The sequence below is a fragment of the Leopardus geoffroyi genome, chromosome A1 (genome assembly GCF_018350155.1).
Source record: "Leopardus geoffroyi isolate Oge1 chromosome A1, O.geoffroyi_Oge1_pat1.0, whole genome shotgun sequence".
Classification (NCBI taxonomy): Eukaryota; Metazoa; Chordata; class Mammalia; order Carnivora; family Felidae; genus Leopardus; species Leopardus geoffroyi.
This window is the reverse complement of record NC_059326.1, coordinates 129387027-129414928: the sequence shown is the minus strand read 5'-3', so window position 1 is coordinate 129414928 and position 27902 is coordinate 129387027. Positions and strand designations below refer to the sequence as shown.

At 41.7% G+C, this 27902-nt stretch overlaps 1 long non-coding RNA gene across 1 annotated transcript in view; it reads right to left on the bottom strand.

The window, feature by feature from the left end:
• Window positions 1-14469: 14469 nt before the first annotated feature.
• LOC123606195 overlaps window positions 14470-27902 on the bottom strand; it is a 30336-nt gene continuing 16903 nt past the window's right edge. Inside the window, exon 3 of the long non-coding RNA XR_006716150.1 lies at window positions 14470-15019. This is a non-coding gene — a long non-coding RNA (uncharacterized LOC123606195). The remainder of the gene's footprint in view (window positions 15020-27902) is intronic.

The following is a 27902-nucleotide window of genomic DNA, read 5'->3' as shown; positions in this document are numbered from 1 at the left end:
TCTTCTGTCACTTACAGGTTGACCTCCTTAGTTGAGGTTTTTCTAAAACTGGCACACAAGGTATAAGAACAGATAACCTTGTAAATTCAAAGGCTGGTTCCACTGAGTGAAAATCCTGTAATTCCAAAGTGCTGGAACTTGATGCTAATGAAAATTTAAACATACACTTTGTTTGGCTCTTGATGTCTCACACTGAGAACTGTTACCACAAATCTCAGCTTATAAACTTGGTTTGTGATACCTCTCTTTTAGACCAGTAGGCTTTAGATTCTGGTGTACATAAGAATGATGCATCATGCTAATTAGAAATACAGACTTCCAAGCCCTACCCCTAGACATTAATTCAATAGATCTGAGGGCAGAGTCCTAAGATCTATATTTTAATAAGCTGCATGGGTGATTCAATGCAGATCAGACTTCGGTCTTCATGACACAAGGTGAGAAAGAGAAAAGTATTCCCTGACTCCCATATGGATGTTGCTAGAAGCTGTCCTGGCACTGATTGCTAGGCCCTGGTGTTCTCCTAGTGAACAAAAATAATTTCACAGAAAATCAACATCAGACAAGGCCATTCTGTGACCAAGATGTATCAAGACTAAAACAAGATCACTCTGTCATCATATCTAACACAGACAAAACCAAGAATAATGCTCAAACTACAAAATACCAAAGATCCCCCGCCCCCACCACTCCTAGTTAATATGAGTGCCTGATGCTACTTTACCAATTATAGCTTTATCCTCAGTATATTCTGGCCTCCTTACAGATAAAATTTATTGAGATACACAATCATAGAATTACTCCTGCTTCGTCATAGCATCCAAGCCAGAGCAAATCCCTGCTTCCTTAAATCCTCCCCCAAATCACCCAAGACAACCCAACATCCTGTCAGTCCTTTCCAGCACCTCCTTGCCAAGATGCCACCATAGGTCCCATCGTGTGCTTTCTCCTTCACTGCAACAAGTACTAAAATCAACTTGTTCTACTACATGCGTGTTCCTGGTGGCCCTTGGCTGGAGGCTATTGACAAGGGTCCTAGCTAGACCAATGCTTTCCATTCTTTCTGTGTGCCCATGGAGTGCTGACTACTTATGGCTACTAAGCCACTCAAGGACCTTCCTGACAGCATTCCTGGGCACTTGTGTTCTCTGCTGTGGAAACATATGGGTATTTTCTGTGTCAGCCACGACACACACAGTATGGTGCACATAAAGTGGATGACTGAGGAAAGTTCAATGAACTTACATTGGCATTGTCAAAAACAGAAGATGAAGTACCTGGGCTACCAACAGTGGGCAGCCATTACCAACCTAGTCCTGAAAGAGCAAGAGCAAGAAGTACCAGAGACCAAAACAATCATAGAAGGGCCCATCCAACAGGAACAATGGCCTTCAGAAGAGGAAGGCAGCCACTGCTGGCCAAGGGCCAGCAGGGCAGGAGGTGAGGAGACATCACCCTGACTTTGCTCTTCCTCCTCCCCTTGATCTTCTGCCCACTGTATCTGTAGATAACAATGGAAGCCAAAGGCAAGAAAGCCCATGATACAGTCCATTTGATCAGCCTCCAGAGACCACCACAGGACATAACTGGAGGGGCAAGTGGAGACCAGGCAGCAGACTGAACAAAGAGTCCATTCTCTTTTTTCGCCAACCTATACAGGTTATTGATGTGTGATGGTATCAAATATGGTGTAAACCAACAAACCTGAGTACAAAACACAGAGTTCTTAATCCTATGAAAACTAAATCAAATGCTTTGAAAAGACTGAATGACAACAACAAAAAGAAACAAGTGACTATGCTGATTATGTGCCAGGTACTGTTCCAAGTATTCCATAGGTACTGTATTAGTTCCCTATTGCTGCTGTAACAAACGATTACAAATTTAGTGGCTTAAAAGAACACAGATGTATTCTCTCACTGTTGTGGAATAAGAACAGTAATTCTAAAATGGGTCTTAATGGACTAAAATCCAGGTGTCAGCAGGGCTGCATTCCTCCTGGAGGCTCTAGGGGAGAATCCATTCTTTGTTTTTTTCTAGCTTCTGGAGGCTGCCCACATTCCTTGGCTCATTCCTCCTTCCATGAGTCATACCACTACAACCTCTGCTTCAATAGACACATCTCCTTCTGTGATTGTGACTCTCCCGCTTCCTTCTTTCCCTTATAAGGTTCCACCTGCATAATTCCTTATGATCTCCCATCTCAAACTACTAACTTAATCAGATCTGCAAAATCTCATTTTCAGGTAAGGTGACATACTCACAAGTTCAGGAATTAGGACATTCATTGCTTACAAACAAGGACATTCTGCTATATAACCGCAAGGTAACCATCAAAATCAGAAAATTCACATTGGTACGTTACCACCACCGAATCCTCAGATCCCATTCAAGTTTTGACAGTTGTTCCAATAATGTCCTTTATAGTAGAAGAATCCAGTTTTAAACCATACATTGCAATTAACTGCCATATCTCTTCGGTTGTCTTTAATCTGGAATAAGTCTGTAATATTTTCTTGACTTTCATGACCTTGACAATTTTTAAGATTACAGCCCAGTTCTTTTGTAGAATGTTCCTCATTATGAATTTATCCAATGTTTCCTCATTCTTTTATTCAGGAGTATCATACAAGTGACAAAGTGATGCTGTGTTCCTTTGAATGCATTTTATCAGATATTGCGATTTTTATTTGTCCCACTACTGATGGCATTCACTTGAATCACTTGATTAAGGGGGAATCTGAAAGACTTTTACACTGTAAGGCTGCTCTTTTTGTCCTTTGTAGTTAAGTATTTTATAAGGAGATACTTTGAAACTAGGTAAATACCCTGGCCCTCATCCAACTTTCAATCCATTCATTCCTTCTTTGTCTCCATAAGGACGCATAGTTTTATTCATGGGTTATAATCTATTGATATAATTACTTCAATGCCATCAATTCTGCCAATGACATCTCCCTCAAACTGGCTTGATATATCCCTATCAGTCTTTGAGCACTTCCTTGCTTTTGAAGCACATGATGTTTCGAACTCCTCTTGTACTTTCCCTGACCCAACCCAGGAATCGGCCATTTTTCCAAGGAGTCCTAAAGTCCTTTCAGTGAGGCATGGCATTAGAAACCAAGATCCTGGCACTGGTAGTATACTTACCACTTTTGTTTCCCATAGTGGACAGAGCTAAGGAATATATGTTACACCTATATTTCTATATCTAATATATTGAAAACCACCAGCCACACTGATATTTCCACTTCCAAACCAACCCCACAAGTTCTTTCTAGTTTTCTACCTTTCTATATTGGATTAAGGGGTGAATCATTATTTGGCCTACATATATTAAGTCACTTAATCCTCAAAACAATCTTGTGATTTAGAAAATATAATTGCCAGCCTGATCATCCAAACACTATACTGTGTATTTCAAATGGTTCGAGAAAAAAGTTCTATATGCTGCACTTGCAACTTTCCTGTAAGTCTGTAATTGTTTCAGATTTTTAAAAAGTTAATGCTAAAAGAAAAACCACCAAAAACAAAAAACACAAACCTCTATAAATCAATAGACTATGAGATACAATAGCGTTCATAGTATTCCCGGCCATCTCAGTGAGATGAAAGCATTAATACATTTTCCAAATTGGGGGAGGAGAAGAGAGAAAGAGAGAAAGGACAGGACAGGATTTTAATTTAAGAAGGGTGGGAGGGGGGAAAGGTGACCCACACTGACTTATCTTAACAACCTAGGCTGGTGGGTCAGAGTTGTAATCTTCAGAGTGTCATTTCATTCATCACTTACATATGGCCATTTGACAGCCATCCAGGCCTGAGGTCCACTCAAGAGCTGGAGGAGCCTGATTAGCTAATCAGCCATCTTGGCTGGGACACAACCTATCAATGTGACAGGGCATATTAGCCTAAAAGTGACCACTGGATACATTTCTTAAGGCTTATTCAGCCTCCTAAGTGTGAGAAAAACAGAAACATGTGACAAGTCACTGGAATCTCTTCTCTGGTCCAAGTCTCTTACTTAATAGACAGAGAAACCCAAACACAAAGTGGTTAAGGATTCTGACAAGGTTTCACAACTATGGGGTGGCAGGACTCAGAAAACTCTTGGGTTCCCATCCACATCATTGACGGCCTGCCAAAATTGCCTTGTGTGCTCATTGACTTTGTTGTATGTAGCAACAGACGTTACCAAGTGGCAATGGAAGCCTGCTTTATTCCAGGTGATTAGGGCTGGGAGTTGTTTGGTTAGTTACTAAAGTTTGTCAAAATGTGAAAGCCCTAAAAAATGTTACGTAAATACTTAAAACATTTCATTTGACAGTTTTTCTTCGCAACTTGATCTCCCAATTAGAGTTCCACGTGTTTTTATTGCATATACTTAAGTCAGAATCCATCACCTCTGACTTCCACTTTGTGTTTTCTTTAAGGAAGGAGATAGAATATAAAGACATTTGAGTGCAGAACTATTCTAGATGTTAATTTTTTCCCTTTTGGAGTTGTCTCAACCACATATAATTCAATAGCAATTTTATTAGATGTGTGACTTGGCAAGTTCCTAAACCTCTTTGTGCCTCAGTTGACTTTCCTGAAAAAGAAGACACTCCAGGATCATTTTGCATTTTCTAGGCCCTAACTCTGGAATTGGCCATTTCTCCAAGGAGTCCTGTTGCCTTTTAGTGGAGAATGGTATTAGAAACGATGGTCTGGGGGGAGGGGGGAAGAAACGATTATCTGGGCAGTAAGTGTGCTCATCACTATTGGATTGTTGCTGTTGCCAGGTGATCACAGCAGACAGAGCTAATGACTATATATATATTTCTGTATCTCTTTATATATACTGAAAACCATGCATCACACTGATAGGTCCAGTTCCAAACCAAGACCACAAAGTTTGTTCTAATTTTCTCCCTTTCCATGTTTATAACTCTCTTCTCCAACAAAGAATAATTTGGCTCTCATTACCCTTAATATACTTACTTATCTGATCAATACTCCCGTATATAACCAAGCAGAATTTCTTTCCATTACCTTCCTCTCCTCAGGTGGACTCTGTCACATACCTAGTCCACTCTCTGCACAGACAGCCTGCAACCCTAACACTGGGCCAGTTCCCTGCATGAGCACACATTACCTTGCTCAGGCTCCGATACCCTATGCCAAGCTAGTCTTCTACTCTCTACCAGCCTTAGTCCACTCAGGCTCTGCCACCCACTCTGGACTACTGTGGCTTCCCTCCTTCTTTTGGAGTAGATGCCAACTTTGCTCTGTATCGACTGAGTTTAGGACTGAATTATTCAGGGGGCGCCTGCATGGCTCAGTTGGGTAAGCACCCAACCTTGATTTCCGCTCAGGTCATGATCTCACAGTTCATGAGATCTAGCCCCTCATCAGACTCTGTGCTGACAGTGCAGAGCCTGCTTGGGATTCTCTCTTTCCCTTTCTCTCTGTCCCTTCCCACCTTGTTCTTGCTCTCTCTCTCTTTCAAAATAAGTAAACATTAAAAAAAAAGACTGATTTGTTTAGAAATAATAGGGGAAGAGGCAGAGGAAGAGCTCCTTTTTTATTTTTAATACCTTCTGTGACACAGTGAAGACTGTCAATAGGGTAAAGAAACAGAAGGCACTGTTTGAATTCAACAAGACAGTTTGGAGCTTCACATCTTGACCTGTAGTGTGTAGGGAAATTTATTCCCAGATTTATTTATCCCCCAAAGTGTGTTGTCACCAAAAGATACTGATTGCTTCTTTGCTGACAGGGCTATTAGCATTCAAATATTTGATTGTTGTCATTATCAAGATCATTTATTGATATTTTTTCCTTTTTGACTTCATTCTTTCATCAACAGAGAGGCATTACCTGCTCCATGTCATGGCACTTAGTTCTTTACGTATTTCTGATAGACACTTGAAAGCCTGGTATACATTGATGGATACAATTAGTGCAGCCTTAGGAGTCAGATTTGTGTCCAAATCACTCTAATTTACTGATAGTTTGAATTTTATAACAAGTAAAGATACATACACCTTTAAAATAAGGTGTATATATGCACACACACACACACACACACACACACACATATACTCATTCACTCATTCACATCTGCCACATGGCAAGGCATTCTCTAAATGCCCATTCCTATCATGCATACCTTCTTGACAAAGTCTCATGTTTGTGCATGTGTCTGTCTGTCTCTTTGTTCATTGGGTTTCCTTTGAGACCTGAGACCATGAGAAGAACTTCAGGCATGTAAAAACTGATCAGTAACAACAGTTCTGAAAACCAGAAGACTGAACTAATGTCTCAGTGAACTTTAAATAAATGCATCCCCTGTTTTTCTCAGAAGTTTTGGACTCACAATGGTATTATCCCAATGGCATTCTCATCATAGCCAATGTGCTATCCTAGGAGAGGGAAGGGAGAAGCAGCATTCTGTAAATCTGCTTCTTTCTGTGCTCAATTTACCACGAATATATCCTGCCACCTACTCACGTCCTTCCAGGTCCAGGCTCACATGCCTCATTCTCGCTCAACCCCTCATTGTTGAGCTGTGTGAATGACCTGTTCCCTTCATGTTTCAAAGGCCATTCTGAGGGAAAGAGAACTGGAAAACCTGTAAAAAAAAATTTATTGGTCCAGTCTGCCCCAGTTAGCTGGGAAAAAAATCTCTATTTGTTGCTATATAAAAATATTCTGTGGTATCTTGCATTACGCTGTTGTCTTTGGTCCACTTCGGTTGAAACCATGCTTTTTCCTCAGCTATTTTATTGTAATTTTATAGTGTAAAATTCTTCCTCTGATTTCACTGAAGTCTTGGGCAGAGTAAAGTATAGTCTCTCTCTCCTGTGATGAGATGGAAATTGTTATCCTTGCCCCCATGACACCACAGTAAAATGGGAAAGTGCACGCGTGTAATCATCAGAGTACAGCCCATATAAGAGAGGTACAGAATTGTTTCCTTTTTAGAGGGTTTAATTAAAATCATTACTTAAAAATAAGCGTTGTGACAACATCATGATTGGGCTATTTTCAAACCGTAAAACACCTATGAGAATTCAGAGTTCCATGAGAAAAGTGTCTCTTCCTAGTTCATACATGTACGTTTGCAGGATTCAAAAGTGTAAAGAAATCTGTTAATCTTCTGGTATTGGCTGCACTGATTATTTTACGGTTGTCTACAAATGAGAGGCATACCGAAATAATTTAATATTTTGTAATATTTTAGAGGGTCATTATAAGACATTCTCTTTTACTCAGTAAGGATTAAATAACCAAGTCTATTTTTTTTATTGCTGATTTCTACGATTAAAGCAAGTACATATAAACTGAGCTGATTGCAATATAAAGAATTATTCTCTTGGGTCCTACTTGTATTCATTCTCTTTCTACATTTTAAAAACCCATTCATCAATTACTCTGCAGTAGCACCAGGACTTAGCATGCGCATATTATCTTCTATTCCATTGCAGTCTTCCAAAATCACGCGTGTGCATGTGGGTATGTATACACCACCCACACTCACAAACACATATACACACATGCAGGCACTCATAATGGCATCCAAACATATTTACCCGTAATTACATTCTAGGCACTTTATCGAACAGATATTTTTGCATTCATTTGTGGAAGCTGAAAAGAATCCATGCTAATGTTTGGAGTCTTAAAGCAAACTGTAATCTTATAAACAGTGAGGTGAACCTCAGAGGCAGTAGTCTTTTGATATGCAGCATAAGTGAAATGCTGCATAATATAAAATGATGGCGCTATTAATCCTACGGCACTGGTGGTGCCCAGCAACCCCCCCTCGCTATTGATACCAACGCCATTGTCTCTGGCTTTAAACTTCATCAGTATGCAAACGGAGTGTCACTATGATGGGTGGTAACTTGGTTGGATGCACTTTCTACATTTCTGGCAAATGAGTATAATTATTTTCAGAGCTGCGGGCAACTCATGCATGTTTTATCCTCCATCTGGACCAGCACGGTACACAATAGTGATAAAAGATGATTTTCCCCCTTGGATGTTCACAGGCCATCATCGACACAGTCCTGATGAAATGGCCATGTATCCCCTAGCAGTTCTATATCTGCCACAGCTTGACAACAAAATTATTTCCCCATAGTACTAAAACACTTCAAATATTCAAGCCCTCTGTGCATATATTTGTGTTTTGAAGCATTCAGCGTTAACATAATGTGGTAATTTATAAACTGACAAATTAACTATGCAGAAATCACAGAGAGGCCTTATGAGGTCTGCAAAGCAGCAGAAAAGAAAGCAGAAGCTTTTTGCGCTCTGTAATAATAATAATCCTATCAACTGTCGCAGATCGCCCGGCCTCCCATTGTTAGAGCCGCTCACTCTACAGCTTGCTTACTGTAGGTGATTCTGCCTGAGACGCCTCGCCTCCAACCTCGCCAGCCAGAAGGCTGGGCTGGGCCTGGATGTGCCATCCTTCCCTGGGTCTGGGGCTCATGGGGAAAGGGCACCAATAAAAAAAAAAAAAAAAAAAAAAATTCAAGTTGCCCATTACTGATCACTTGGAGCCAGAAATGGTTGTGTGGGATGGAATTTGGGGAGGGTGAGATTTGCCTTCAAGACAGGAAGGGAATTTAGGGCTGGCAGAATCAATAACAGCAAAAAACTGAGATTATGCACGGGAGAGGGCCGTCAGCCTTCTTTGTTTCGTGCTTATAAAATCATTTTAATGATTAAAATCCATCATCTTGCTAGCCCGCTTAGCAAGCGCTGGCGAGCCTCACAAACCTACTATTGATCCTCAGACAGACAGCTGAATGGAGGCAGCATTCATCAAAGGACGCAAAAGAGCGCATTTTCACTTTTATTGTATTAGCTCAATTCTCTTTCAGAGGAATTAAAGACTAATTTTGCTAGACCAAGGGGAAAGTCTGTGGATCTTCTGCTGCCCCCATCTGTTTAACGTGTAGATTCTTAGAAGGCAGAATTAATTTTTTAGAGGCAAGAAAGTATTTACAAATTCTTTGTAAAAACACAGAACATTCCTTCATGATATGCCAAACCAGCCTCTCCTTCCTTCCTTCCCCACTACACCCTGCTTTCCACCCCACCTCCCCCAGTCACTGCACACACACACACACACACACACACACACACACACCATCCTTTAAATGGTATGTACCATGCTACGAGGCCTACCAAACATCAGACACTCTTTATCAGCAGTTGTGCCAGGGTCTCCATGGCAACAGTATAATAGATTTGCCCTTATTCAATCCCAGAGGCCACATTGAAGCGCAATGCAAAATTTGCTGGGGCCTGAATTCCTTTCAAGCCATGGCTCATGTGTCAGGAAACAAGTCAATGCACAGACAGCACTGCACATAAAGATGGAAAGGAACCTTTTCTCTCCACTGCTGTTTGCTCACAGTGACATTCAGAAGCTCAGGCCCTTCTAGATCTCATTTCTGTCTTGTTTTCTAGTTATTAATTCACTTCTTTGGGTGGAGAAGAGAGTGGGGGGAGGGGAGCATCATGCTTTGCAATAATAAACCACCAATGAAAGTGCAAAGCAAGCTGCATAAAGACGAAGCTTGCAACCCAGCCTCCAAGGTTATATAGGATTCAATATGGCTGAAGCCCACCACAGCTGCAGACTAAATTCGGGGGCTTGAGGCACCCCGGTGCCGAGCAGGGCTGAACAGCCCAGACAACCTCCTCCACCCACGCTGCAGTGGTATTTTGTGATACTCAAGCAACCTTCCCCAGGGAAGGAGAGGCAGGAGAATGGACACATGCCCTTGTCCCAAAGCCAATCTCGGCAGGCAGGAAGAATTCCCGGGAGCTCACACCTGAAGTACACTGTGGCTAAAACAAGCACAGCTTAAAAGTTAAACAATCATTTGTTTCAGGTTTATTTTAATCATTAGCTTTGGGACTTACAAGATGATTACTTTGTGGGTTAATTATTTTCTGTGCTTGGCTTTCCAAACCTAATTGCTCAACTCCATTATTGTACATAGCGATCCATAGCTGGCTCCTAAAATTACCTGTCCAAATATTTTCCCTTTTGATTATCACAGAGAATTTGCTATTTTTCTCCCTGACTTGGAACTTTGCAGAAGTGACTTGCTAAACCAAGATACTGGTTTGATTTTGAACATGGAACTAGAGATTATCATGGGCTTGTGAAAGAACGCAATGGGTGATAGAATTTGAAAGAAGACTCTTAAGGGGCTTTGCCCAGACGAGACCTGATTAACTTCAGGGCAGTGGTTCTCACACTTTAACGTGCATAAAAAGCACCCGGAATATTGCTGAAACAATTTCTTGAACCCCATTGCCAGACATGACTCAGCAGGTCAGGGGCAGAGCCCAGGAGTGAGCTTTCCTAGAGAAGTCACAGATGATACCAGTGCTGCTGGTCCAAGGACTGTGCTTCAGAAGCCATAGCTCTTGGCCAATCTCCATGAGTAAAAGTTCCTCAACCTCAGGCTTAAAGTTTATTTTGACTGTTTATTGTAACTTTGACTTCAATTCTCTTCTTGAAGGGCATTACTTGTCATCCTAATATGATTACCCCCTTTTCCAGAGCATCAGACACACAGTTGCACCCAGTACATGGGACACAGCGAGAATGGAAGCCATGGGGAAGAAAAAAGCATCAAGAGATCAGGATCCAGTCTCAGGATTAACACAATGCCTGCCACGCATTAGGGCTTGAACAGTATGTTTCTGAATGAGTGAGTAAATATGATGGAATTTCAAGGCTTCCATACTTCAGGAAAGGGATTTTAGGTCAAGAATCTGGTGCTCTGTGTTTTATTTATGTTGAAATAAAGTCAAATGTCATACATCTGTTTTTAAAAGTGGCATATGAATTTTTGTGGGGGAGATTAAATAGTACTTTAAATTCTTCTAGGAAGCTGGGGCCATAGGATGAATCACTGTAGAAAGCAAAATCCTTTTATAATTAAAAACATTACTCTCGAACTTATCTAGTTGTATAAGTTTGGTTTTTCTTCAGGTGGGAAACACTGTATTTTTACCTTAAGAATCACCAACTTCACTTTTTACTGAACAAAATAAAAGGGTATATTTCTGCCTGGTGTTTTCAACTTGGAATCATTGTTTCTTTCTTTTCATGTCCTGTTCCTGCTGATTTGACTCTAAAATCTGGCTAATTTTAATGAATAATCAGTTTCAACAACAACAAAACATTGAGCCAATAATATATGACACTGACTTAAGATGGTCCTGCTCAGTTTGACCAGAGTTCGGTTCCCCCTGCTAAGTGAGCTCTGTTCTAGAAAATGACACCTGGGCAGGAGGAGGGAGGAAGAGGGGAAGTAGACTATGAATTACAGTGACCTGCTTTGTGAATTACCTCATCTATGGCGAATTCATAAGACAGTGGCAGTGTTTTTCACCCTACCTTACAGTATGTCTTCAGTTCTGAGTGTTTTCTTCCCAGAACAAGGCCAAGGGCACTGAAGTGAGCAGCCTCTCAGGCAGGGAGCCTACAGGGCCCTTCCAGCAAGGGAGGTACAGTGGATACAACAAGAGCAGATTTCTCTCCCTCACCCTGCACCTTGCTTCGGTCCTTGCGTAGTATCATCCCTCATGGGCTGTTGAGAAAGAACAGTCTCTTAACATAAATCCAAATATGCAGAATCGTAGAATTATTAAACTACACCTTCGAGAGAGTGGGTCTCGATGCTTCCTTTTTCCAGAGAAGGGAGATCTCAAGATTGTGCAACTAGTCAGTGGCAGAGATGGGGCGTGAGCCCAGTGTCTACACTCTGACAGAAGGCTGAGGACACCTACTCCATGCTGTTCCAGTCTGCTTTGCCCTCCCTGGAAGGGCAGCCCATCACACTGCTTGGAAACAGACGTCCCCTCCCACACTCACCCCCTGTCACAGGCTACCTAGAGGGGAGCATGAATGCGGACTGCTATCAACAACTTTCAATTCAGCAAATATTTATTAAGCACCTGCTGTGTGCCTGGTGCTGCCCTGAGCTCTGACAACACCAGAATGAAAGAACACAGCATTTTATTACAAGGTGGTTACAACCAGGTAAGTCTGTGTTTCATCACTTTACAATAGCTGTCCCCACTGTAATGCTCTGCAAACTGGTGTGTGCCCCAGTACGTCTGGAGCCACAGGCCAAACTGGTTGTTACCTCCTGACATTTCCATTTTCCTTGATTATAATTACACATTTCCTTGATTTTATGACAGATTTTTTCAAATTCACGTTTTAAGCCTTGGAAATCTGGAAGGACGCTTCTGACACTCTAAGTATGTGTTCTGTGGGTGTTGTCCTCTTTCTTTTTTTCCCCTCAGGTATGGATTGAGTTTCATCTTACAATGATACATTAGAATTGAGGAAAGAAAGGAATTTAAATGGTCATTTCGAATGTTCGCTATTTTAGGCTACTTCACAATATATCAGGTTTTGAAAGATACACAAATACCAGACTTCAGCCCAGTCTCTTCTTCTAGGAGGGCGCTTTCAGGCTCTCCCCGCGGAGTTCCCGGGTGTGGACTTTGAGCTCCTTTGCCACGGGAGGGGGGGCGGGCGGGGGCACTTTAGGGGGAGCTGAGAAGCGCTGGTTTAGAGAAGGCAGTGTTTGTAAGGGCCAAAGTGAGGGTGGGAAAACATCTGCAGGACAAACACGATGCCGAGCATTCCAACCAGACCCTGGACCCGAAAGCAATGAGACAAACACTTCCAGATGAACTCATCCGTTTTCATGTTATAAACATTCCTCCCCCCAAGGAGAGCTGGTCTATCGCTTCCTACTATATTGTTGTTTTTCTACCTTTGCCCCTCGCCTCACTTCTTTGTGACCAGCACAGACTTTGGACCCTGCCCCTTCTCACTGTCCTGCTCGGCCACCTGTCCAGCCCTGTGTTCGGCAGTAATGACCAGCAGACCGTGCCTTTCTTGCCAAGTGGAGCCGACGCTCTGTGGACCATTGTCTGTGGGGCCACACTGCTGTCCCCATCGCTGCCCCTATAGGACACTCATCAACAGCTGTGAGAGGCTTCCCATCCTGGCCCATAGAAAAGGAAGGCCTGGAAAGGCTTCTTAGAGCATCAGTTCAGAGGTCCCGCAACCAGCCAAACAATACACGATTATTCAACGGCTCCAATTCATTTTCTTCTGCTCCTCCCCCACCGTTACCCTTGAGAGAAAACTAATTTGCAGAAAAATAGCCCCTGCCAGCTAACTTCTCCTCCTAAATGTATGATGACCCCGAACTCTGGTCTCTGTGGGTACTTGTTCTCACAGTAAATGCACAGAGTTCTGAAAAGCCGTCTTCTCCTTTAAAAACCTCCCTCCCCCATCTGAGTCAGGGAGATGCTTTCTTTTCCTTTTATTCTTTGCTTCTCTTTTTAACATGTGTGCTGAAATTGGCACTTTCTCTTTTCAGTTCACTCCCTTCCTAGGATTAATGCAGGCAGCAAAGGAGAAATGTGCACAATTTTTCCAGTCTCTGCACTAGGCGAACCCACGGGTGATGGATTAAATGTAACAGGCTCTACCTTACATATCACTATTTAAGTGAAGTTTGTGCGGCCGGTGATGCATGGTGTCATCCAGGGTGCCCTACACAAGCGGGGGACTGCGGCTGCCTCCACTGTTGTCTGAGTAAATAATGGGGCTAATGGCATTTGGTGCAAATGAGACTCCTATAGAACTCATAGTGCTTGTTGATCTCCTTCGTATTTTTCTTTGTCAAGAGCCTGCTTCAGCAGTGTGGCCTGCCTTGGCTATCTGGGGGAGGAGGAAAGGTCTTGGGGAGTTCAGGATTTTGTAACTAATATTGAACACCAGCAAGAATGGATGCCAAGGTCGGGTTAAGAATAAAGAAAATTGATTTGGAGGTCAGGGTCACGATGTGAAAGGCCCTGAATGCTGCCAAAATATTTTCATTATCGCCGTTTTTGTTATGGAAAAGACCAGGCCTGTGTTAGGAGGCGAAGAGGTGGGAGGTGAGGATGGAGAGAGGGAGCCTGAGAGATACTAGGAGAATCAGAGCTCTAGGATTTACGGGCTGTGGGTCCCCAAGTCTAATTTAACTGGTGCTTGCCTCACTTGTAGAAGTGTGTGGATGGACAAACACTGATAATGACACTTTTGCCCCACAGAACAGGGCAGTTCTGGACTCTCTCAGTCTCTCTCTCTCTCTCTCTCTCTCTCTCCTGCGGCAGAGAAGCTGGAGACAAATTCTTGCTGTTGTATTTGCAGGGGTAAGCTATTTCATGCATCACTGTGATTCTACTTTTCGCCCATGCCTCCAACATACCTGCACCACAGGGCTGTATATTTTAACAAAATCCTGTTATTATTGGAGCTCTGACCCGATTTTGTTTCTATATTCTGAAGTAGAAAAGACTCCAGTGGCATGAAATTAGCAACACATTCTGCTAGTGTGTTAATTGTGTGAGAGTTTTTGGCAGGAGAATCTCTTAGCGCTACATCGAATTTATTTTTTATTTAAATTTGGTAGTGATTTCATATTGTGTTTAAAGAGAGGTACCATGGCTTAAAACACTTGGGATTTACTGTATGTTCAGAAAGAGAAAAAAAATCTGCCTAATGCAGTGGTGCAGAAGGAATTATGTAATTTTTTCACTTAGCAGGGAAGCTGCTAGCATTGATTTCTAACTCGTTATGAGAAACTGGCATTCCCAGGCAGTGGTTTGGGTAGTCCTTGGACCCCACTACAGTATCCAAATGCAGTTGTGTATCTGGCCAGTAGCAGATTACCTACTTTGATAAAAGCAAAAACGCATGAAAAAGAGAAAGTCAAAATCTCCCAGGACAGAGTGGCTGTTTGCCTCTAACAGATACCCCTTCCAAATCCCCCCAAAACCAAAGGGACATTGCATGACCACGGCTGTCCTCATAAACATGTAGCCGGGCGAGCAAATCCCAGAGAGGGGAAGCGTGGGCAGACAAGCCAACAGATGTGTCCCACTGAAGATGGACTCCTGCTCTTCGGGGCAGAAGGCAGCTCTGAAAGAAGAAAAAAGCAACTAATGATTACTAAATACTTACTGTCTACCGGCTACTGTATTGGCTGACTTGTCATCTCATTACCCTGGCCATATACCAGATACGTGATTCTCTGCTCCTGGTTTCTTGCCCGCCTCCTCTCCCCACACTTCCTTCCTTGCTTATCACCCACCACGCCACTGTTGTCTGAGAGGCTCTGAGCTGCCCCGGCTAGCTATGGGTTTCTCCCTGTCCTTCATTCACTGTGTGGCTCAGTCTAGCAGTTCAAACCAGGATAGGCAAGGGCGCTTCTCCCTGGTACTATTCTGTAACAAGTCCTTCTCCAGAATAACAAGCATGGCTTGAATTTGATTTGTGGGGTAGAGCAGAAAGACATAGAACAGGACTCCAATCCCAGCTCTTTCTCTTGGCACCCTTGGAAGATGACCTACTCCGTGGGCCTGGGTTTCTGCATCTGTGAGAGACAGCCACACTTTGGGCCAAGATTAAACAAGGTGATGGATGTAAAGCTCTCGGCTCCGGGGCTGGTCCATGGTGTCTTTGGGTCCTTTTCCTTCCTGACCCCACAGTCATGGCAGTCACATGTGTTGAACCTACATTAGGAGCTAGGCACCATGCTAAGGTAGGCATCAACAGAGATGTCCCCAGAGGTACCATGGAGTATGTACCACCCCTCATTTAATCGTCACATAACCCGGAAGAGGCTGTATGCCATTCTTCTCGAAACCATACCTTGAAGACCAGAGCCAGGATTTCACCTGATTTGTCTGATTCCAAAGACTCATAACTTAGTGGTTCTCACCCGTGGCAATCTGGAGAGCCTATAAAACACTGACACACAGACGTCCTACCCCAGACCAACCTTTAAAAGTTACACAAGGAATCTAATCTGATGGTCAGTGAGCAGTGAAACCACTGTCTTCTTATGTTCCACCACCTATCTGACCTACCACTGGCCATGCCCACAATCTAAGACTTCTTGAGTAAGAGAGGAATTTTAAATGCTGTCTGCTCCCTAATAATTAGACTAATATTTACCACTTCCAAAGGGTCTACTATAGCATGAGCACTTTAGGTTATCTTTGGTCCTCAGAGCAACCATGCAGGAATGAAATGTCTTCAATTTTCCTGGTTCACAGAACTTATGTAGTAAGTAAGTTCATACCTGGCACAAACAAGCCCTCAATAAATAGAACTGTTAACACCATCATCATCACTATCACCATCATCACCATTACAATCATCATCATCATCTCTTGAATCCTCACAGCAGCCTCCAGACCTGTCCACTCTGTCCCCTAAACATCCTGGGAATCTGTCTGCATCTCACCACCCTACCACCACCCCTTATCCTGAATGCCCATCATCTTTCACCTGGAAAGCTATAGCAGGTTCAAATAGCTACTTGCATCCAAGCTCGTCCTCCTCCAATCCATTTTCTACAAAACATCAGGGTGATCTTTTTAAAAGACAAATATTTAACCTTTCCTGGCTGTAAAATGGTGATAACTGTCAGGCCACTGTGTAAGGATTGGTAGACTGAGCCCTTTATAAAAGTGCCCAGGGGAGGGGAAGCTGAGTGCTGAATCTTCTCCCTGTTCTCCTTGCCAACCCCCTCCCCGCCAACTGGAAACTGCATTGGCCCTGATACCAGGGTGCTTTTTGTGATTCATGCACCCAGAGGTATGTGTGAGAGACAGAATGGCTCGGCTTAGGGAGAGGGGCATGTGATTTTCTAATGCACACCAAGGTTTTGTAGTAACAGCCACTGCCCTCAAGTTGAACCTACTTCACTGAGTTATTATGCTAGACAAATGTGAAAATTTAAATAAAATGGAGGTTCCCTACGGGAGTTGAAATTTGAACCCTGGCTGTCACTCTAAAGCTACTATCCTAACCTCTGTTGTTCCCTGGAATACAGAGAAGGGATGCTCTCACAGGGAGTCTACAGATAGAAAATTCTTTGGGTGGCAGGCTTTTTGGGAGAAGCTTCACAGAGGTGGGAGGTGCAGTCTCTCCTATTAAGGCCAAAAGTAGGTCAACCAGAGCCAACCACCTTGTTCTCCTTGCCCATCTCACTTAGTTAAGTCTTCACTTCCTTTGACCTTCAAAAAAAAGTTGTAAAACTTTGGATGAAAACATTTTTCTTAGGAGAAGGGAATTTAGGGGACAAGAGAAGTGGTTATGCTTGGCATCTGACCTCTGTTTCAAGTAGACTCATTCCAGGCTACCTACTTGATAGGTGAGGTGTAGAGATAAAGAAAATGAGATTTTAATGCGATAATCTGTCACTATTCTTCCTTATCAGATCATTGCCTTTGCTGGACCTTGGATTAAATTCTTGGCACAGCATTTTGGAACCAGAATATCCCTTAAAAATAATCTACTCCAATGGTTGGCACCCAAGAGCCCCTTAAGAACGGGGGTCTTCACCTGACCTTTCAATATTTCTGAGCTTATATGTGTGGTAAGTTAACACGGACTCACTAAAACATTTTATTTCTTTGCCTTTGGCTAGAACTTTAGTAACTTAATATTTAAAACTGTGGACATCTCATGCTAAGTTCTGGCTAGCAGCGATGACTTCCATTGATAAAAATGAAAATGAAATCACTCTGATCCAAAAGTCTACTTGGGAGTTCATGGTAGAGTCCTGCTTCCCAGACCAGGGTTTAGTTCCACCATACCAAACTGACATTTTCTTGACATTTAGGTCAGTGATGAATTTTTGTTTGATAATTAGTTTCAAATCACGCAGTTTGAATTTTAATACAATACTTTTTTGTCAAATTTCATTTTAAAGGAAATTTAAGCTACTGTAAATTGAAAATCAGATCATTTACCATCAATAGAAATAAATACTGTGGAAACAAAGCACTGTGACTGAATTCCAGCTAACTAGAGTTGCTTACCAGGGCTCTTAACATGATGTCTACTCACTCATTATCAAGGAGGGGGTGGGAAAGATGAGGCAATACTGGAGCAGTTAAGGAAAAAGTGGCTCTAACTGTGGCTTTCTCTAGACTTCTTCAGAATACACAAACAGAATTAAAAAGGGAATATTTTTCCCACAAAAACTATTTCATGTTCCAGGGTGCCTGAGTGGCTCAATCAGTAAAGCATATGATTTTGGCTTAGGTCATGATCTCACAGTTTGTGAGTTCGAGCTCCATGTTGGGCTCTGCAGTGACAGCACGTGCTTTGGATTCTCTGTCTCCCTCTCTTTCTGCCCCTCCCTGCTTACACACACACTCGTTCTCTTTCAAAAATAAATAAACATTAAAAAAAAAAACTATTTTATGTTCCTATTGTTTTCACTCTATGGGAGAAATACCATATTAAAGAGGTAAAAGAAATCAGAAATGGAGCCCCTGCCCCCATCCACTGTCTTCCCCTTTCCAGTATGATCAGAGTCACCCCTTTTTTCTCTCGAATGAACCATCTCTATATTTTCTTCTCCAGGGCTCATTTGCTCCCCTCTTCCAGGGTCCTATGTCTACTCTGCTAGGTCTCAAAGCCATGGAGTTCCCAGCTGGCTGGTGAGGGGGCTATGTGTTTTGGAGACAGAAAAAGAGAGAGTGGTAGAGGCAGAGAACTGCTGGTAGTGGTGGAAAGAGGCACTGTTCTTAACCAGATTTGATATTCCTGCTCAATATTCCAGGCTTGTTTAGTTTGCGTCCACATTTCCATTGTGCCACATAAGCGCAACTGAGCCTCAGTGCTAACTCTGACACCCTGATGAATCCCTTCTGCCCCTTTCTCCCTTTGGCCCCCTTCCCTGTGACCCTGCTCTTCCATAGCAAACAGGATGCTCTCATCTTATTCTTTATAGCCTTCACTCTGTCCTTCATTCCTAAAGCATTCATAAATGGCAATACTATTTTGGCATTCAATGACGTGGACTAGAGAGATTATTTAATTGCCCAATATTTTCTATCCTGTGCATTACCCTACCTTAGCAAATTTTGGTAATTTAACCATCAGAAGCCAAAGAGAATGTGGTTATATACCATCTTCCTTGTTTCATGAATTTTCTCAATTATTTCCCCCTGCTCTGTGTCCCTTGTGTTTGTTTATGCTCTGAAGTCCCTGACTATCTAGAACTCTTTTATCCAGAAACTCTGTTATCTGAAATGAGGGTATGCTACTGGATGTGTTTTATCTACTTTGAAAACTGTCTAGCTCACATGAACCCTTGCTTGTCCAAATTCATTCAGTACTTGTCTAGATTCTTCAGATCATCAGGGCCTTGGGGAGCCCCACTCCATTTTCTTATTGTTTAACGTCCGCTGCCAGCAACTCCAATTGCTACTTTCAATGGTAGAGACACGTGCAATGTTATCTGAATCCCACAGTTGTTCCAGTAGCTTTGCTTCCGCCTACTTTTTAAGACCCACATTATAAACATAAGAATTAGACTTTTCGAACCTCCTTTGGTATTCTGAGGCAACATAGCCAAAGGGAAAGAATACTTTTCTGCATTTAGGCACCTGTGTTCTTGAATTGGTTTTATAGCTGACTGTGTAACTTAAAACAAGTCCCAAATCGCCCAATGTATTACCAATTCTCAATCAGCTATTTGTGGATAATAGTATCTAAGCTTCCTTATTAGCTGATGATCTGTCAATAATAGAGAGCACAGCTTTAGAAAAGTTTAGAGGGCACTATCATTTTTATAATTAATCTAGAGAAAGCGTCCTTAATAATTATTTTCATATCTTATATTTGGCAAAAAAAAATAATAAGGTTGAGAAGTGTTAATGGAAAACTGGCATCAGATTGAGGCTTTCTCTGGACAATACAGAAGTGCGTACTGCCAGCAAATGAACACCCTCACTCTGCTTGAATACTTCTCATAATAGAGAGATCATTACTACTTCTAAAAGTTTCCGTGATTGAACTCTAAGTTAGATATTTCTTTCTTGCATAAGGCAAAAAATACCACTTTGGGAGATTTTCATTGTTTGTCCAAATGTAGTTCAACTTACCAACCATTTACCAAGCACTTCCTATATGCAAAGTCCTGTGTTAGTCATCTAGGATTATAAAGATTAAGTCAGCTTGGTTCCTGCACTCAAAATCTTTGCAAATGCTCTACAAATGAAAGGTTGAATGTAGTATCCAATGCAGTTGGATACTTTAAAGAGAGATACTCCACTACTAGCTAAGATGGAATAATAGAGACTTACTGTTCTATCTGGAACAACCAAAATGATGAACAGAATTTGTGCAACAATAGTTTTTAAAACACTGGATATTAGGCAACAAAATCCAGTGATTCCCAAGAAATGGGAAACAAACAATTGCCCCTACAAAAGTTTGCTGCCTTGAGAGAGTTTTCAGGCCCTTGTGCAGGACTGGGGAATCGAAGCACAGAAGTCCAGTGGACTCACTGGAGAACATGGAAATGATTCCTAGAGACCAAGGCAACTAGAGTTTGCAGAACAGACTACTGAAGAAGGGAGAGCTGTACAGAACAAGAAAGGGCCTTCTATATACAGAGGGCCCCCTTATCTACAGAGGGCCCCTTGAATATTCAGCAGAGTATTGATCAAAGAAAGCACATGAAGAAGCTACCCAATGATGAAGTTATCACCCAGAAAAATTAGAGGAAGCAGAACCATGAATACTGCCTGTTTCCACCAGCCAGACTGAAAAGTCCCATAGTTCATGGAGCATTGGGTAGAGTACTCAGAAGGTTCTTTTCTCAGGATTGAAAAATAATCCACCTTAGAATAAACACGGTTCTGGTTCCACCTAACAAATCTTAAAAACAAGACCCAAAAGGAGCAAACTGTTTACAAGCAATTTAACTGCATCCCAGAACAAAGCTCAAGAATATTTATAGGAATACAAAAATAGCCAGTACCCAGCAAAGTAAAATTCACAAAGTATGGCATCCAGTAAAAAAAAACTGCCAGTAGATGACATGATATTATACATGGAAAATCCGATAGACTCCACCAAAAGTCTGCTAGAACTGATACATGAATTCAGCAAAGTTGCAGGATACAAAATCAATGTACAGAAATCAGTTGCATTCTTATACACTAACAATGAAGCAACAGAAAGACAAATAAAGAAACTGATCCCATTCACAATTGCACCAAGAAGCATAAAATACCTAGGAATAAATCTAACCAAAGATGTAAAAGATCTGTATGCTGAAAACTATAGAAAGCTTATGAAGGAAATTGAAGAAGATATAAAGAAATGGAAAGACATTCCCTGCTCATGGATTGGAAGAATAAATATTGTCAAAATGTCAATACTACCCAAAGCTATCTACACATTCAATGCAATCCAAATCAAAATTGCACCAACATTCTTCTCGAAACTAGAACAAGCAATCCTAAAATTCATATGGAACCACAAAAGGCCCCGAATAGCCAAAGTAATTTTGAAGAAGAAGACCAAAGCAGGAGGCATCACAATCCCAGACTTTAGCCTCTACTACAAAGCTGTCATCATCAAGACAGCATGGTATTGGCACAAAAACAGGCACATAGACCAATGGAATAGAATAGAAACCCCAGAACTAGACCCACAAACGTATGGCCAACTCATCTTTGACAAAGCAGGGAAGAATATCCAATGGAAAAAAGACAGTCTCTTTATCAAATGGTGCTGGGAGAACTGGACAGCAACATGCAGAAGGTTGAAACTAGACCACTTTCTCACACCATTCACAAAAATAAACTCAAAATGGATAAAGGACCTGAATGTGAGACAGGAAACCATCAAAACCCTAGAGGAGAAAGCAGGAAAAGACCTCTCTGACCTCAGCCGTAGCAATCTCTTACTCGACACATCCCCAAAGGCAAGGGAATTAAAAGCAAAAATGAACTACTGGGACCTTATGAAGATAAAAAGCTTCTGCACAGCAAAGGAAACAACCAACAAAACTAAAAGGCAACCAACGGAATGGGAAAAGATATTTGCAAATGACATATCGGACAAAGGGCTAGTATCCAAAACCTATAAAGAACTCACCAAACTCCACACCTGAAAAACAAATAACCCAGTGAAGAAATGGGCAGAAAACATGAATAGACACTTCTCTAAAGAAGACATCCGGATGGCCAACAGGCACATGAAAAGATGCTCAACGTCGCTCCTCATCAGGGAAATACAAATCAAAATCACACTCAGATATCACCTCATGCCAGTCAGAGTGGCTAAAATGAACAAATCAGGAGACTATAGATGCTGGAGAGGATGTGGAGAAACGGGAACCCTCTTGCACTGTTGGTGGGAATGCAAATTGGTGCAGCCGCTCTGGAAAGCAGTGTGGAAGTTCCTCAGAAAATTAAAAATAGACCTATCCTATGACCCAGCAATAGCACTGCTAGGAATTTACCCAAGGGATACAGGAGAACTGATGCATAGGGGCACTTGTACCCCAATGTTTACAGCAGCACTCTCAACAATAGCCAAATTATGGAAAGAGCCTAAATGTCCATCAACTGATGAATGGATAAAGAAATTGTGGTTTATATACACAATGGAGTACTACATGGCAATGAGAAAGAATGAAATATGGCCCTTTGTAGCAACGTGGATGGAACTGGAGAGTGTGATGCTAAGTGAAATAAGCCATACAGAGAAAGACAGATACCATATGTTTTCACTCTTATGTGGATCCTGAGAAACTTAACAGAAACCCATGGAGGAGGGGAAGGAAAAAAAAAAAAAAGAGGTTAGAGTGGGAGAGAGCCAAAGCATAAGAGACTCTTGGAAACTGAGAACAAACTGAGGGTTGATGGGGGTGGGAGGGAGGGGCGGGTGGGTGATGGGTGTTGAGGAGGGCACCTTTTGGGATGAGCACTGGGTGTTGTATGGAAACCAATTTGACAATAAATTTCATTAAAAAAAAAAAAACTGCCAGTAATGCAAGGAGGCAGGAAAATATGACCAATAATTAGGACAAATAATAACCAATCAAAACCAACCCAGGACTGACACAGATGTTAGAATGAGCAGACAAGGACATTCAAACAACTATTAAAACTGTTTTACAGGTAGTCAACTAGTGAAGTACAAACATGGAAGATATTTAAAAGACCCAAGTTGAACTGCTACTGAGGAAAACTATAATTTCTTTCTTTAATTTTTTTATTTTTATTTAAAAAATTTTTTCCAATGTTTATTTATTTATTTTAAGAGAGAAAGAAAGCAGGGGAGGGGCAGAGAGAGAAGGAGATAGAATCCCAAGCAGGCTCCACACCATCAGCACAGAGTCTGATGTGGGATTCAAACTCACAAACCACGAGATCATGACGTGAGCTGAAATCAAGAATCAGACACTTAACCAACCGAGACAGCCAGGCACCCTGAAAACTGTAATTTCTGAAATAAAAATTACACTGAATGGATTTAATGACAGATTGGCTATTGTGAGAAAAAAGAAACCTTTAAGGAACTTTAATAAATAGCAGCAGACCCTCTGTCTAATTACACACAGGGAGAAAAAAAGAATGAATAAAAGGAGACTCACTGATCTTTGGAACCATTCAAGTAGTCCAATGTTCATGTCATTGGGGGCTACAAGGAGAGTTGGTGGGGAATGGAAAAAGAATTGAAGCCCAAGCATCTGGAAACATATAGCAAACTAAACCAGCAAACATCATAAAGAAATTCTTCAAACCAATGATAAAGAGAAGATCTCAAAAGCAGTCATAGGAAAACGACATATTATGCACAGAGGAACAACAACAAAAGAATGACAGCCGTTTCTCATCAGAATCAATGCGAGTGAGGTAACAGTGAACAATATCTTTAAAGAGGAAAAACTGTCAACCTAGAATTGTGTACCCAGTGAAAATACATTTTAGAAATGAAGACAAAACAAAGACTTTTAAACACACAGAAGAAGAAAGACTGTCACCAGTAGATCCACACTACAAGAAATTTAAAGGGAAGTCCTTTAGATAGAAAGAAAAATACTGGATCTACACAAAGGAATGAAGAGTTCTGGAAGGGTAAGTATGTAAGACTTTATAAAATTAGGTAAAGCTGTCTAAAAGATAATTGGCTGTTTAAACAAACCAAAAAGTAATATAAAGTTGATTATATACATAAAGGAAATGTATGACAAAATTAGCATGAAGCCTTAGAGGGGATAAATAGATGTATTCTATTATAATGTTCTTAAGCTATGTGTGAAGTACAATATAACAGAACAACGAGTTTTAACTAAGGTGACAATGAAGGAGATCAAATAGTAGCATAAAAAATACTCAACCTAAAAGAAGGCAGAAATAGAGGAAATAGGAAACAAATAAAGGATGGGAAAAAATAGATCTTGCCATTTACTCTGGACTCAAAGAAAAAAACTATATCCCCTTTCCAGAGTAAAATAGATCCCCCTTATGTGGAAATGCTGCCAAGGCCATATCTGAAACAGGTGCTTCATAAGACAATGCTTGTCCTCCTCAAGGTCTGACCTTGCCCTCCTCTCATTACCAATAACTGGAGTCAAGTCAAGTCAAGTCAAGTCAAGTCAAGAAATAGAATGTCTGCTCATTCTACACCAAAAAAGTTGCAAGATCTGACAAATAGGCACTGGCAGAAACCAGCAAGAGACCCATGGAAGTGAATCTTGAGAGGATTGGATAATGGAGACCTGGAGATAAAGATGAATGGGAAGAATTCATTGACATGGGAGCATTCTTCCTTGACTCAGGATTTTACAGCCTGGCAAAAACATCAGGATCCAGTCATAACACACTGCTGGCATGACTCTTTGAAGCTTGGATATAACAATGGATTATATTAAATAAGATAGAGTTGTTAGAATGAATTTGGCAGACTATCGAGGAAGAGCCAAGGGGGATTAGAAATGTTAAAATGGATTTATTAGTGAGATCAGAGAAGTCTCCATCTGTCTATATTCCCCAGAAAGTCCCAAAGTACATTACTCTGGCTAAAGCAATAAGAGATGCAGTGATGAAAAAAGCCCTGGTAACTCCAATAGTGGCTGTCCCTGCACACTGGGCTTGGCAGAAGGAAATGGTGCCATAATCTAAACTCCTTAGCATCAATAAGGATGATAGAACTCCGGAATGTTAGACGTCAGGTGGCAATTCTTAAGTGACGTAGAAGGTATATGTGATTACCATATGGGCACAAAGGCTGGAAGATGCTTTGGCCCTCTGACATCTGTGGCAGTGGCTAAAAGGCCAGTGTGTTCCTAGTGAGGAAACAGATTAACAGCCAACTAAGATAGTGCCTGACTTGCAGAACTGCAAAAAGAAAATTGTGAGCTGTCATAAGCACACCTCAAAGGAGATCCAATAGGTCCACACACACACCTTGTAGTTATTTCCCCATTCCACAAGTGCATGATTTGGATAGATAAACAAAGTAGCTGTCAGTATCCTCCCGCTGGTTCCCCGACCTACAACGTAAGAGCTATTAGGTAGGAAGGGCAAAGTGAAGCCTCTGAAATTATCCTTCCCCAGCCCCACCAGCCAAGAGAACAAACCCAAGTCAACACTACATCCTAAAGGAGAATTAATACCACCATCAAAGACAAACTACACAGGTATGATACTCTCCATCATGTCCATGTATAATGTACCTGTACGGCCCTTGAAAACATAAACTAACAGATCATGATGACTGATGACTGATGACGGTAGTAGACCACCATAAACTTAACCAACTGGTAGCCCCAATCTAAACTGCTTAGCTATAAATGATATCTTTACTGAAACAGATCAACACAGCCTCTGGCACTCCGTATGTTGCTATTGATCTGGTGAACATATTCTTTTCAACCCATCATCAATAACCAGGATCAAAAGCAGTTCTCAATTAAGTAAGAAGGACATCAGTACACATTCATAGTCTTGCTTAAGGCTATGTAAAGCCTCTTGTGCAATGACAAAGTAGTCTGAAGGGATCTTAATTGCTTTAATATGTGGAATGCTATACTGATGACATCATGCAAATTTAACCTGGTAAATAGAAATAGCAAGTTGTGTGTCAGGAAATTAAACCCCACAAAGATTCCCCAACCTGGCCCATCAGTGACATTTTTAGGAGTCCAGTGATGTGAGGTATGCTGCTACATCATCTTCCATCTTTGAGGTAAAGGACAGGATGTTAGATTTTGTATCTTATCAATTTTCTATTGCAGCACAACAAACCACAACAAAACTTAGTGATGTAAAATAACAACCATGTTATTATGTTCATGGATTCTGAGGGTCAGGAATTTGGACAAGACACCAGGAATGTTTTGTTTCAACTTCTGGATTTCTGCCAGCTTTTCTAAACTGGGGTTCCATGGTAGAATTAAGCCCTGGTGCCCTAAGGCATCCATTTGTATGTCGTGAACTAATTTCTCTCCTGTGCATTTAGAATGGTACCAGTTATGTACTGTACTTGGGAGAATGGCAGAAAATAGTCACTCAAATCACTTTCTGTCTTCTCTAGCTCACATGAGGAACCTCAGTTGAGAAAGGCTGGCTGGAGCTTTAGGTGGGGAACTCAAATGGTTGGGGGGGTGACTCAAACTGGACCAGAATCTTACAAGGTCGTCTTCACCTATAGTTCTACTGCCTGGGCTGGAAGACTTGAAGGCTAAGCTCAGTAAGGACTGTCAACTGGACCATCAACATATGGCCTCACCATGTGGGTTGGATTTCTTCACAGAATGGCAGCTTCAGGGTAGTTGGAAGAGCAAGTGTCCCAATGGACAAGGGAGAAGCTACATAGCCTTTTATGACCCAGCCTCAGAAGTCACAGAGAATACCTTCTGTCGTCCTCTACTAGTTGAAGCAGTAAAAACCCTTCCCACATTCCAGAAGAAGGGACATGGTCCTTGTCTCTTGATGGCAGGAATGTCAAAGAATTTTGAGGTGTTTAAAAACTACTAAAAATCTTCAGAAATTAGAGGCAGCATATACTCCTCCTGGGAATACCACTTGGATTCCTTTCTTGGGTGACATGGAAGGCTGCCAGTTTTGAGTGTCAGAGCAAAATCTATAGCAGATCTTGCCATAATACAAATGGCCCTGCCACTCAGGCCACACAACCAGCAGATCTAGTGGTGCCATTTACTGTGAATAAAGATGTTGTATGAGTGTAGTCTCCATCAAGCCCAATAAAAAGAGTTGCGGCACAGATCCTAGAGTTCTAGAGCTAGAATTTCCTTCTGCAGCAGAAAATGAAAAACCATTTGAAAAGCATCTCCTGGACCCTGATAGAGATGGATCTCCTGACCACAGGACATCAAGTGACTGTGCAGCCAGAACTGCCCATTATGAGCTAGGTAGTATTAGACAAAGTTGGACAGGCACAGCAGTAATACGTCATACAATGGAAATGGTTCATTTGAGATTGGGCCAGAAGGGATCGGGAGGACAGAAGGAACTTCCATCTGCCTCATATTCCTGTGTTATCCACCTCTCTTGCTCAGTTCACACCCAAGGCCTTATGATTCCCTAAAACCAACAAGTGAGAAAGAACTTAGGCCTAGTTCTTAGATGGGTTGTCTTAACAAGTTAGTGCTAGCAATAATTGGACCACCACCAAATTATAGCCCTGTTCAGGGTGGCCCTGAAGGATACTGAAGGTCACTCCTTCCAATGAGCAGAGCTGTGAACAATCCACTTGCTCCTTTCAGTTTATGGGTAGGGAGAAGTAGTCTGAGTTACAGGTATATCTGGACCCATGGGCGGTGGTGAATGGCTTCCTGATCAGGTCAGAAACCTCAAAGGCTTGAAGTTTGGAGACAAAAAAGAAAGCATGGAGAAAATCTTATAGATGGACCTATGCTACTGGGCACACAACACTCGGATCTCTGTCTCAAATCCAGGTGCACCAGAGCACCTCCCCTACAAGTGTGGCACCAAACCACTAGGTGGACAGGGTG